The sequence below is a fragment of the Ambystoma mexicanum genome, chromosome 11 (genome assembly GCF_040938575.1).
Source record: "Ambystoma mexicanum isolate Mex_15411 chromosome 11, UKY_AmexF1_1, whole genome shotgun sequence".
In the NCBI taxonomy this organism is placed as follows: Eukaryota; Metazoa; Chordata; class Amphibia; order Caudata; family Ambystomatidae; genus Ambystoma; species Ambystoma mexicanum.
Genome location: NC_090934.1, coordinates 1,180,465,162 through 1,180,477,640, shown reverse-complemented (window position 1 = coordinate 1,180,477,640; position 12,479 = coordinate 1,180,465,162). Strand labels below are relative to the sequence as shown.

The 12,479-nt window shown below is 49.5% G+C and overlaps 1 protein-coding gene across 13 annotated transcripts in view; it reads right to left on the bottom strand.

Moving 5' to 3' along the window:
• The window catches only part of CSK (C-terminal Src kinase), a 914,950-nt gene that overhangs the window by 491,940 nt on the left and 410,531 nt on the right, over positions 1–12,479 (bottom strand). The window lies entirely within an intron of this gene.

Here is a 12,479-nt window from a genome sequence, read left to right as displayed (position 1 = left end):
AGCGGCGGATAATCCGCCGAAAACACCTCCAGCAAAAAGCTGGAGTTAACAGAACACAGGCCACAGCAATAAGGGCCCAGGTGGAACCAATGCAAATCAGAGGCCTACAAAGGAGCCACCCATGCACAACACACCCTCTCCGACACCATTAGACCAGCAGGAGCAGGGAGGAGACAGCGATAAGGCCCCAGGTGGAACCAATGCAAATCAGAGGCCTACAAAGGATCGATCCATGCACAACACACCCTCCCCAACACCATTCACCAGCAGGAGCAGGGAGGAGACAGCAATAAGGGCCCAGGTGGAACCAATGCAAATCAGAGGCCTACAAAGGAGCCACCCATGCACAACACACCCTCCCCAACACCATTACACCAGCAGGAGCAGGGAGGAGACAGCAATAAGGGCCCCAGGTGGAACCAATGCAAATCAGAGGCCTACAAAGGAGCCACCCATGCACAACACACCCTCTCCGACACCATTAGACCAGCAGGAGCAGGGAGGAGACAGCGATAAGGCCCCAGGTGGAACCAATGCAAATCAGAGGCCTACGAAGGATCGACCCATGCACAACACACCCTCCCCAACACCATTCAACAGCAGGAGCAGGGAGGAGACAGCAATAAGGGCCCAGGTGGAACCAATGCAAAGCAGAGGCCTACAAAGGAGCCACCCATGCACAACACACCCTCCCCAACACCATTACACCAGCAGGAGCAGGGAGGAGACAGCAATAAGGGCCAAGGTGGAACCAATGCAAATCAGAGGCCTACAAAGGAGCCACCCATGCACAACACACCCTCCCCAACACCATTACACCAGCAGGAGCAGGGAGGAGACAGCAATAAGGGCCCAGGTGGAACCAATGCAAATCAGAGGCCTACAAAGGAGCCACCCATGCACAACACACCCTCCCCAACACCATGCTGCCATTTGGAGCCGGGAGCCTTGATGTTGACTTCTACCTGCTGCGCCTGGAGCTACAGAGGCCAGCCAACCAGGCCAGGGCCCTGGGAGTGCAGGGGGTGGTGGGGATGAGGAGAAAGAGGAGGAGGAGAGCAGCACCAGCAAGGCGGCCAGCCATCCCTAGGGTCAGGCCAACACCCTGGGCCCTGACTGATGGTCAGTTGGTGACAGAATATCAGTTGCTCGACACAATCCAGGGTGACATTGGCAGCACCATGCTGGGCCAGGTGCTTGATGCACTGTTGAATCATGTGAACGAACACATTGCATTGCCAGTCACACAGGCACAGGTGCACAAGCTGAAGGGTCAATTCTATGCTATTGCCCAAGTCCCGAGTGTAATAGCAGCCATGGACTGTGCACATGTGGCACTCGTACCACCCCAGGCACACGAGGCTGCCTACAGAAACCGGAAACAGTACCATTCCCTCAACTTGCAGATGACATGTGGTCCTGACCTCACCTTCAGCCACTGCTGTGCCCGCTACCCAGGATCCACCCACGACTCCATGGTCCTGCGCAACAGTACCCTGCCGGTGTACATGGAAAGGCACCGAGGCCAAAACACATGGCTACTGGGTGAGTACAAATGTATACCATAAAGCATGTCAATCCACAACTGATGGTGCCTGTCACAGAATCCATTATTCCCAATAGGCAGCAGCATTACTGCAGCATTCACATTCAAGCACCTTGCACGATAAACCTTGGACATGTCCAACACAGCAGAACACACCCATGCAGGATGGAAGACATGTGGCGGCACAGTGACATATGGAAGCCCCACCACAATAAAGCCTCCTGTGTGAGTAGCACCATGGCTCCCAACACTAACACAGTACAGAAATCCCACCCTGGCCATCCGAAAGTAATGAAATTCCAAACCATAAGCTGGCACATCGACAAATGCACCACACATAAGTAGGCCGAGTAATGACAATGTACATCCCATGAACACTGTCCCCAAAATGGCCAGGGAAATGCATGGAGAACAGTACAGAAGTGACGACCAGCAAATGCAACTGTAGCCAAATGGATTTGCAATGACACACGAGGCAGCCACTTCTGTCATGCAGACGTAGATAGAAGGGCCCCCTTATGCTGCGACAAGTGAATGAGTACTGTTACATACAGAAACATAGGCGTACCAAGTGGAGAGTACCCGATTGATTCAATCGTGCTCGTAGGACAGCACACTCCACAATGTCATAGGCCAAATGACAAATATGGCAAAATCACACTGATGACAGAGCTCTATACACCCACTGGACTTACTTTGCCCCCATACCGGCTTTCTCTTCCCTGCAGGTGATTCTGGATATCCCCAGTACACGTGGCTCATGATCCCTGTGCATCACCCACACACGGCGGCGGAGCGGGCATACAACCTTGGCCATGCCCGTACACGGATCTGCATGGAGAGGGCATTTGGACTGCTGAAGGCACGCTTCCGGTGCCTCGACCACACGGGAGGGGCAATGATGTATGCACCAGAAAGAGTTGGCAAAATTGTACTGACATGTGCCATGCTGCACAACATCTGCTGTTGCAGAAATGTGCCACTGCCCCCTGATGCTCATGTGCAGCCACCTGAGGATGGTAGTGAGGGCGATGAAGTGGCAGAAGGTGTTGAACATGCACAAAGGATTGGGCTGAGGGAGGGGAGGTTGGCAAGACAGAGATTTATAGATGGATTCTTTTAGAAATGGGTAATGGGTAAATGTGAAATATGTCACTTCAACATTAAATTGCATTAGTAACAATCTCTACTGTCCATGCATTGTGATTTTTCTGTGATTTATTTTCCGTCCAACAAACCCCCCTCCCCCCAGTAAACACCCAGCACACAATCCCCCCTCCCCCAGTAAACACCCAGCACACAATCCCCGCTGCCCCCAGTAAACACCCAGCACACAATCCCCCCTCCCCCCAGTGAACTACCCGCAACTGTGCAGATAGGCACGTGTTTTATCAGGGCACCAACAACGATGCCATGCACCACTAGGATGGTGGTGGGCGCTTTCCTTTTCCGGGCCCCTCTGGTGTGCGTGCCCTTAGGTGGCGCATAGACCGGCGCCTAGGAGATGGCTCGAGGGAACCTTCCGTGGGTGTGGTCGATGTCGAAGGGACTGAAGGGGCGGCCATCATGTGCTGTCGCATGAGGTGGTTTCCCTCCCTTGTTTGCTCAGCAAGTGCTGAGACTGCCTCCGTCAACTCCCTCACTCGTTGCCCGAAGCCTGTCATCAGGGCAGCGGTACATTGTTCAACGACTCTGCGTGTGCACGCATTGTCCCGCGCTATGTATTTGCACCCATGCCGTATAGATGCACTGACAGCCTTGATGTGCCGGCTCTGCACCTTGGCCATTGATTCCACTCTGGCCTGATTGGCCTCAATAATGTCGAGTCGGCCCATCACTACTGCCCCAGTGACGAAGGGCACCCCTGGTGTGTCATGTGCTGGCTTGCGACTTGTGTGCTGTCGGGGGGGGGGGGAGGGGCGGGGTGGTGGGTTGCTGCAAAGCGACATGGCGCCAGCTTGGACTTGGCTTGGTGCCGGTCTTCTGGGCTGCCGTATGATGGCGTGTCCACGTCCGGCTGTGGTGTGCGGACACGACGCACAGGCACATGTCGTGCATGGTGTGTGCCTGGGCTTGGACTTCCCTGGGGTGTGACCATCCCTTCGGCCTCACTACTTCCGGGAGAGTGCTGTCCTCCAGCATGATGGCCACGTGGAGGTGTTGCTCCCACGTCGGGCTCAGATCCAGACCTCTGTCCCTCAGCATCGGGGCTGTGACTGGTGGCTTGGGGCGAGCTGGCGGTGGTCTCCCTGCGGCCATGTGGCTGCTGCTGCTGTCTGGTGGGGCTGCGTTGGGGTGAAGTGGGTGTTGGCCTGGGTCGTCTCCCGTCCGTGTGGCCTCTTTGTGGGGTGGTGGTGCTGGTGGAGGCGCGCTGCCGTGGGCGCTGTGTTGGTGTGGCCTCCTCCCCATCATCTTCATCCCGTTGGGATCGACGTGTGCCTGTGGGGTACATAGGGTGTGGTTTGAGTTCAATGCTACATATATTTGTGTGATGCAGTTCATGCCAACAAGTGTGATTGAGGACAGTTTCAATCACGCATTCAACTTGCATTCTGTTCAGTCGCCATGTGGTGCTTGTTGTGAGTGTGTATGGAGGTACACTGCATGGGAATGTCGGAGTAACAAGATTGCATGCGTGGTTGGGGTGCACTGCGCTCTGGGTTTTGGGGGTGTATTCATGCACACTCAAACTCTACATAGCTGTCCTATGGCTATGGATGTCTATCCCCTGCCCCTGTCATTCATGCACTGCACGTGCAGGGTCGTCTAGGCAGTACTACGGTTCAATGGATGTAGGCCTCACTTATGGGTGTATGTGAGTTCGGGTGGGGGTGGTGGTGGGCCTCCTCCAGTGGCCCTACTTGCACTCCGGTGCTGTGACAGGATGCCACGGACTCGCACGCGCAGTTCGTTCAGGCACTTGCGGCAATCCTCCCCATCCCGGGGCACGCGCCCCACAGCACTGACCCTTTGGCTGATTGATCGCCAAATTTGTGCTCTGTGCTGGCCACTTGTTTTGCGCTGCTGCAGCTCCTCGTGGTGTATCTCGACCTCCTTGACCAGTACAGCTAGCTCCTGGTCACTGAATTTGGGCTTTTGCACCCGGTCCAGGGCGGTCTTGCCCCTAGTGCGCTCCTGAGACATGTTTTGGGGTTGGATGGCGTGGATTTCTTCCAGGGGCTGTGATATCTGACGGATTGTGATTTCCAAGATGGCCGCCGCTTTATTTCCCGTTCCGGCGGTGACGCGTATCCCGCGCACTGTGAGCGTGATATGGCGGTAGTGCACGGTGCGCCAGATTTAAAGGTTTGCGCTATTCACGATAAAGCCATGGACCGGGGCACGTGAACGATAACTCGTGATCTGGCGGATTATCCGCCGGGGGCCTTGGCGTTAGCGCTATTTACGTCCGGCGGATAATCCGCCGAAGTCGTGTTGAGGCCCTTAGTCTTTTAACTGAATCTAAGGGTTTCTACTGAACAATGCATGAGCTTGCACCTAAAATCACAAAAGTAGTTAGTCTGAGAATAAGGGACCTATGTCCTTACTCAAACAGAACCCAAAGTTGAGGGACCTGAATCTCAACTCTACCATTAAGACTGCTTGCATCTCTTCAGAAAAACACAGGCAAAAGTATTCAATCTCGAGGTATAGGATTCTATTAGTGCTCTCCATGTAGTAAAATATAAACCCAACAAATCTTTAACGTTTGCCCTAGAGGCAGGAAGCTCACCATACACCTAGCTACTTACCCAAAACACTTCACCGCTCTTCTTTTATAGTTGATGGAGGTGAACTGATCAACCCCCTGCACATTGCTGTCTATCCCAAACTCCCTCTGCCCTCTCCCTACATCAATAACATCCAACATCTCTCCATTCCTCAGATTGCCTGCCGAGGCCTCTAAGCGGACAGTCATAAAACAACCAGAACTTTCTATTGCTTCATAGGGTTCTGTATTTTCTAAACATTTTACAATTTGCAAATCATTTAATTTACTCACAACACTTTTAAAAGGAATAGTTAGGAATTTTGAAGTCAATTTGAGATATCAAACTTTTGGATTTGTAACATCTCAAATGAAGGTAAAAGATAGCAAACATTCAAATGAGGTTTCTGTCCGATAATTGTTTTTCAATGAATAAAAACCTATGACAAGTATTACAATTACAACTTACAAAAGGAACAGACACCATGCTTTGCAGTTGCCATTCAGTTTGAATTGATCTATAAACAATGCTGACAACCTTAAAGAAAAGGTGTCCTTAAATAAAAATCCCTGAAGGGGAGGATACCACAACCTCAATGGAAACTGACCTTCGGGGATATCAAGATTGAAATCTTCAATTTAAAAAATGTTAATGTTAAAGGACATTTGTACCGTGCACCATCACCACCGGAGTGGTCCCCTGGCGCTCTGGCGGCTCTGAAAGAGGAAGGGAAAGGTGGTTAGTGGGAAGTAGCTGGAAAAGTGCAAGAGAGCAGTGATGTGCTGTTGGCGGCCTCAGCCCGGTGGGTCCATTGGCTGGGCCTGGGGTGTTTGCGGCCGGTAGTCGTCGTGTACTGTTGTGAGAGTCTATGTGCGTTTTTGTTTTGTTGTTGCAATGTAGTGAAGTTTGTGCGGTTTGTTGTGCTGTAGGTTTTGGGTGTGTTTGGTTTGGAGTTTGAGAGGAGTATGCAGAAGGGGAAATTGTTAGTAGGGTTGGTTAGTTTGCGTCTCTATCCTGAATTGAGGTGCTCGGCTTGCATAGTCTCCCCTGATGCGCCTCTGTCCTGATCTGGGTCCGTCTGGCATACACGGTTCCTTACTCCTCTGGCCCCCTCCTCTATCATGCTCTCTCATAGCCCCCCCCCCCGTCCTCCCTTCATACTCCTGTGGCCAGTGCACCTGCCAATGTCAACATCTCAGGTAGTGTGGTGATTGCCAATATCTCGGCAATTCCACAACACTGGTACCTGGCGGTAACTAAGCGGCGGGCAAAAGTGTTGGTGGGATTGTCTGGGGAGTCTCTGTGCGTGTCCCCTGTGTTCCAGTCTATCCGTTGTCACCCGTCCAGGTGTCGTGGGAGCTTCCCTGTCGGTTCGGGGTTGTCCCGTGTCCTTTCCAGTTTAGTCATTCTTTTTCATGTTTCGGTTTTCAGATTTAGTCTGTGGTGTTGAAGAGCCAGGTTTTTAGTGATTTCCTGAATTTTTGGTGATCTTCAGGGTTTCCTATTTCTTTTGGGATGTTGTTCCAGATTTTTGCGGCTAAGTGGTAGAAGGAGGTGCCTCCAAGTTTTTTCTTAAGGTATGGTTTGAGTTCCAGGCGGATTTCGTTGCTTGATCGGAGGGGTCTCGTTGGTTTGTAGACTTATTTTCTTTTGCAGGAATTCTGCTCCTTGGCCGCTGATTGCCCGGTGCGTTTTGCACATTGTTTTGAAGGTGATGCAGTGTAGTGTTTTTAGGGCTGGTGTGATGTGGTCTCTTCTGGATAGTTTGAGGAGTAGTCTTGCTGCTGCATTTTGGATCCGTTGCAGTTTCTTCAGGAGGTATTCTGGTATTCCGAGGTAGAGGCTGTTTGCATAGTCGATTCTTGACATGATTAGGGCGACGATACTGAGTGTTTTGTACGTGAAGGAGAGGAAAGGTAGAATTCTTCTTGCTGTGTGGAGGAGGAAAAAGCATTTCTTCACTGTTGCATTTATTTGTGGTTCTAGGGTTAGGGTGTTGTCCATTAGGACTCCCAGATTTTTTACTACCTTCGATGGTGTTGGTGCGTTTCCCATTTCCGTAGGCCACGGGATGGTGGTTTCGTTCTCTTGGTCTTTGGATACGATCATGATTTCTGTCTTTCCTGGGTTGATTTTCAGGTTGTTGGCATCCATCCAATTGAAGACTTCATTTAGACAGTCAATTAGGGTTGAATGGTCAGCATCAGTGTCTTTGATTTTGTAGATGATCTGAGTGTCATCTGCGTAATTGTAACATGTAATGTTGTATTTTTTGAAGATTCTGATGACCGGAGTCTGATAGATGTTGAAATATAGTGGAGATAGTGAGGATCCTTGTGGCACTCCACAGTTGTTAACTCGTGGAGTGGATTTGAAAGGTTTCATCCATACGGTTTCTGTTCTGTCTGTTATGCCTATGTCTTCTAGTCTTTTGGTCAGTATTTCGTGGCTAACTGTGTCAAAGGCTGCGGAGAGGTCGAGCTGAATAAGGGCTGAGGTGGTGTTTGAGTCTGCGTTAGTTTTGAAGTCATCCTGGATGGATAGTAGCGCTGTTTCCGTTCCTCTTGCTGGTCTGAAACCGACTTGAGCTTGGTCAAGCAGGGGGTGTTTTTCTACGTGTTCTTGGGTTAGTTTATATACATAGGTTTCTAGAAGTTTTGCTGGGTAGGGGACGTTAGAGATCGGCCTGTAGTTAGAAAGGTCATCTACGCCACCACTCGTGTTTTTCAAGAGTGGCTTGATGTGTGCGGGTTTGAAGATCCTCAGTACAGTCCCTGTTGCTAGTGATAGATTTAGAAGGTTTCTATAGTGTTCTGCTGGCGATCCTTGTGCGAGGATTGATTTGTAGATGTCTGGGGGACAGGCGTCCATGGGTGATCCCGCTTTCTTGCTTCGTTTTACCAGCTTTGCGAATGCCTCTGCTGATATTTCAGGAAAGCTTTGGAGTTTGTGCTGTGGTTCCATGTTAGGTTCGTTGGGTTGTAGGTTGTGGTTGGTTGGTCCCTTTTGTATGGTTTGTCGGATGTCATTGATTTTTTTTTTTCTTTTTTTTTTTAAGTGGTCTGCCAGGTCGTTGCATAGTTTTTCTGAGGGGGTTGGGGTGCCATCACAGCCTGGTGGGTTTCTCATTTCTTCAATGATAATAAACATTTCTTTTTGTATGTTGGTGGCATTGTTGATTCTGTCATCGTAGTGTCTTCTCTTTGCCTTTTGAATTTCCTTCTTGTATGCACAGATTGGTTTCTGGTACAGTGTTTTTTTCCCTGGGTTGTATTCTTTCCTCCATTCCAATTCCATCTTTTTGTTTTCCTTTTTCATGGCGTTTAATAGTGGGGTGAACCATTTTGCCATTGCTCTTTTTTTTTGATGGGGTGAACGGTTTTTCTGGGGTGATCTTGCCTATTGCAATCCATTTGTGTAGTATCTCTGCTTTCCCGTCTAGGTCAGCTAGCTCTAGTTCTGTAGTTGAGGGTTTCGTTAATTCCAGTTGTTCGAATAGGTTGCTTTCTTTGACATGTTTCCAGTTTCTTTTGGGGGTGGTTGTGAGTTTCGGATGTTGGATGTAGGCTTGAGTAGGCAGAGTGATCACAAATGGGATGATGAGATGGTCGCTCCACAGTATTTGTATTGGTGGTGCCGTGGTGATGTGGTTTTTCTTTGGCGAAAATTGCGTCTAGGGTGTGTCCTGCTCTTTGACTAGTTGTCGTAGTTTCATTGTTCGGAGTTGTTCAATCAGTGAGTTTTGGGAGTTGCCGTGGCTGTCTTCAAACCAGATGTTGAAGTCCCCCAGTATGATTAGGTGTTCGTGGTTGATGGCTAAATTGGTGATGGCTTCTATGAAGTTATCAACAAATGTTGCATCATATGTCGGTGGTCTATATACCAGGATGAATGTGATGTTGGGTTTTTGGGCTCGCTGTTAGGTCCATTACCATGGTTTCGCAGTTGAGGATGTTGAGCGGTTCCTCAGTTTTTATTTTCAGGTGTTCTTTGAATGCTATAGCGATGCCTCCTCCTTTTTTTTCTGTTTATTTACAGGCATTTGAAGTCTTTTGGAAGGCAGCTTTGGAGTGTGATTTTGTAGTTGTCGTCCAGCCATGTTTCTGTGATGAACAGGATGTCAATGTCGTTGTCGTCGAGTAGGTCGAAGATCTCTGTTGTGTTTTGACATAGATCTTGCGTTTATTAGATTGCAGTAAAGTTTGGAGGTTTTGTTTAGTTTGGGCTTTCTTGTCGAGGTCGTCTTCTGCTCGGTGTTGAGGTTTCCTTCCTGAACGATCACTTGTGTTGTGGTATTCGGGGTGTCAGCGTCTTCGAAGAGGTCTTCTAGGTTCTGTCTTGGGTTTTTTATTTTTTTTCATCGAGTTCATCTTCCGGGAGTTGTGGTTGTTGATTGGAAGTTCCTCTTGCTTTGGTGATGTAGGGTGTTATCGCGTTGGTAGTCTGTTTGTATTTGTTTTATTTGTAACGCGAACCTTCAGGCCCAAAGGCATCCGGGCGCAACTTTAGACATGGTTACATATGCATACATATATTCAGATTTTAAGACAGTGCAAGTATACAAGACATACAGTAATATACATATTTACAGTTTGGAGGTTAAGGCAGATGTATTCCTGGGAGAGGCTCCCAGGAGCGTAAGAGGTCCGGGTTTCAAGGCTGGTTGAAGAGCCAGGATTTCGTTTTGGATTTGAAGGCAGTAAAACATTCTTCAGATCTGATGGCAAGGGGGAGGGCATTCCAGAGTTTGGAAGCTAGATCCACCCGCTTTTTGTAGTTTACACCTGGGGATGGTTAGACAGTGGGTCTGGGCAGTTCTTTGAGGGCGGGTAGGGGTGTGGCGGGATATCCGGCTGCAGATGTACGGGGGGGCTTGGTTAGCTAGGCATTTGTGGGTGAGGCCTAAGGCTTTCAATGAAATTCTCTGTTTGACCGGTAGCCAGTGTAGGTTGGATCTAGATTCCGAGATGTGGTGGTTTCGCGGGATGTTTAAGGCCGCTCTGACAGTGTTATTCTGGGCGATTTGCAGTTTGTTCATGTTCTCTTGGCTAGTTCCTAGGTAAAGGGCGCTCCCGTAGTCGATTTTGGCCATGATGAGAGTTCTGGCCAATGTGACTGTATTTGCGGTTGTCAGAAATGGCCTGCAAGCTGCAATGAGTTTGCAGGTGTATGCTGAGGCCGATCTGACTGCATTAGTTTGTCGGGATAGGGTGGCGTCAAGGTAGACGCCTAAGGTTTTGGTGTCTTTCGAAACTTGGATGGTGTTGTTATCAATGATAGATGATTGGTAGGACAGCTCACGTTTACTAAGACGTTGCGTAGTGCCCAAGATGAGGAGCTCAGTCTTGTCATCGTTGAGGCATAGCTGGTGTTGTGCCATCCAGGCTTGGATGACCAGGTAGACCTCGTTCAGGGCCTTAGTGTCAGCCAAGTAGTCTCTTGTGTTGTTCATTGTTAGGGAGAATTCTCTGTAAAGGCTAATTTCCCAAACCTAGTGAGTCCCCCAGCAGCTTTGCTGGATTTTTGGGGTTTATTTTTTCTCCTGCTAAGAGTGAGACTCTTTTTACTCCCACTCTTAGACATGATTTGAGGTGTTCCTTTATCTTTTCCATGTGTTTTATGGGCTATGGGGTCTTTTACTCCATAGGGTCTCATGTGTTTTTGATGCCGGTTACACAGCACCCTCCGTGCCGTAACCCAGGGGTGTCGTAGCGACCCCCCCAACATAGACTCCATACCCTGGGACTGACTACTGTCTCCCAGGGCATGTAAAGTCACCATTGGCTTTACTAGTCCCAAATTATGAACAGAAACCACTACAAACCATCATATTGTGGACGTACTGGTCGGGGCAATTCGATTGCCCCGGGGTCTGTTGTTCGAGGGGGCACGTCTCCGTCCCCCCTGATCGAGTTTTGGCTGGTGGCAGTGGATACTACTTTTTATATTCGACCGTGAATATATCTATGGGATTTTCCCATTGTTCGAGGCTACCAACTTTAAATTATTTAATTCTTATAGCCTCGAACATACCGCCGGTTTATTTATTTAATATTAATTCACCGGTTGGTATTTTTTGCCAGAACTCTATTCAAAAATGGCGTTTGTGTTCTCTTCTGTGACTCCAACCCAAGTCGAGCCCTTTGTTCCACCTTTTGGCGGGCTTCTCCACAGAAGCCTCCAAAAGTGATGCCACTCTGTCTGGGTACCACAGGAGGTGTGGGAGGGGGTTTAGGCACCCTGGACTGAGTTACCTTCGTAACTCAACTCACACTCGTGTGATTGGCCCAAGTGGTGATTGACAGCTAGGCTGAGTGAATGGGGGTGTGATGCATAAAAGCAGGGCTTTGGGGACTGGAACTTCAGAGGTCGCCACAGGACCTAAGAATCCGAGGAGGGAGAGAGCTGAGCCGACCTGCAACGACACCACCGGTGGAGCCCTGCTGAACCGTCTCACCACTTTTCCCGATGACAGAGGAGATCTCCAGTCCGAAGAGACTTCTTCCTGTGACTGGTGGGGATAACCAGTTTTGCCTTCTTTTCACCTTCCTGGAGCATTTCGTGGCTGCCTTGCCCGTGCCAAGCACCCTGGCAACCGGAATACCACGGTTTACCACTACCGCGAAGAGAAGGGTACCACCTTTTAACCGAAGAACTCCGCGGCTGGTTTCTTCCCTGGTAGTGCAACGACCTTCATCTTTCCTCCACGGAGAGACCTCCTCTTCCTCTGGACGAAACACCGACTTGCACCTGCTTCCAGGAACAACTGCCCCCACTCGATCTTCCTTCACACTTAAGGTACTGTGTCCCGCCTGGCTTCCCTTGCTTGCGACAGATCGTTCGGGGTGACAGTAAAGCCTCGACTTTCTAACCTGGGCTAGCCTGGGACAACCTAGCTAACTTTTCCTGACTTTAATTTCATCCTTTTCGGTGCAAACTATCTACAAGACTCGTTGGGCATAACCCCACTGTGTGAACCTGGACCCTTGTTGCTTGCTCTCTCCAAGAGTGGGCCTTGCAATTGACTTCCTTGCTCTCCAGTAGAACTCTGCCTATCCTGCCCTACTGTGGTTCAAAAGTATTGAAACTTGTGTGCTTCCTCAACTCTGCCTTTTTCACTCCCTTTTTTATAACTTATTAGAGTGCCATCTTATGTTAAGCACTCACCTCTGTCTGAAAATAAGTGGTGTTTCTCACTAAGACTTGTCTAATAAGTAATTAGG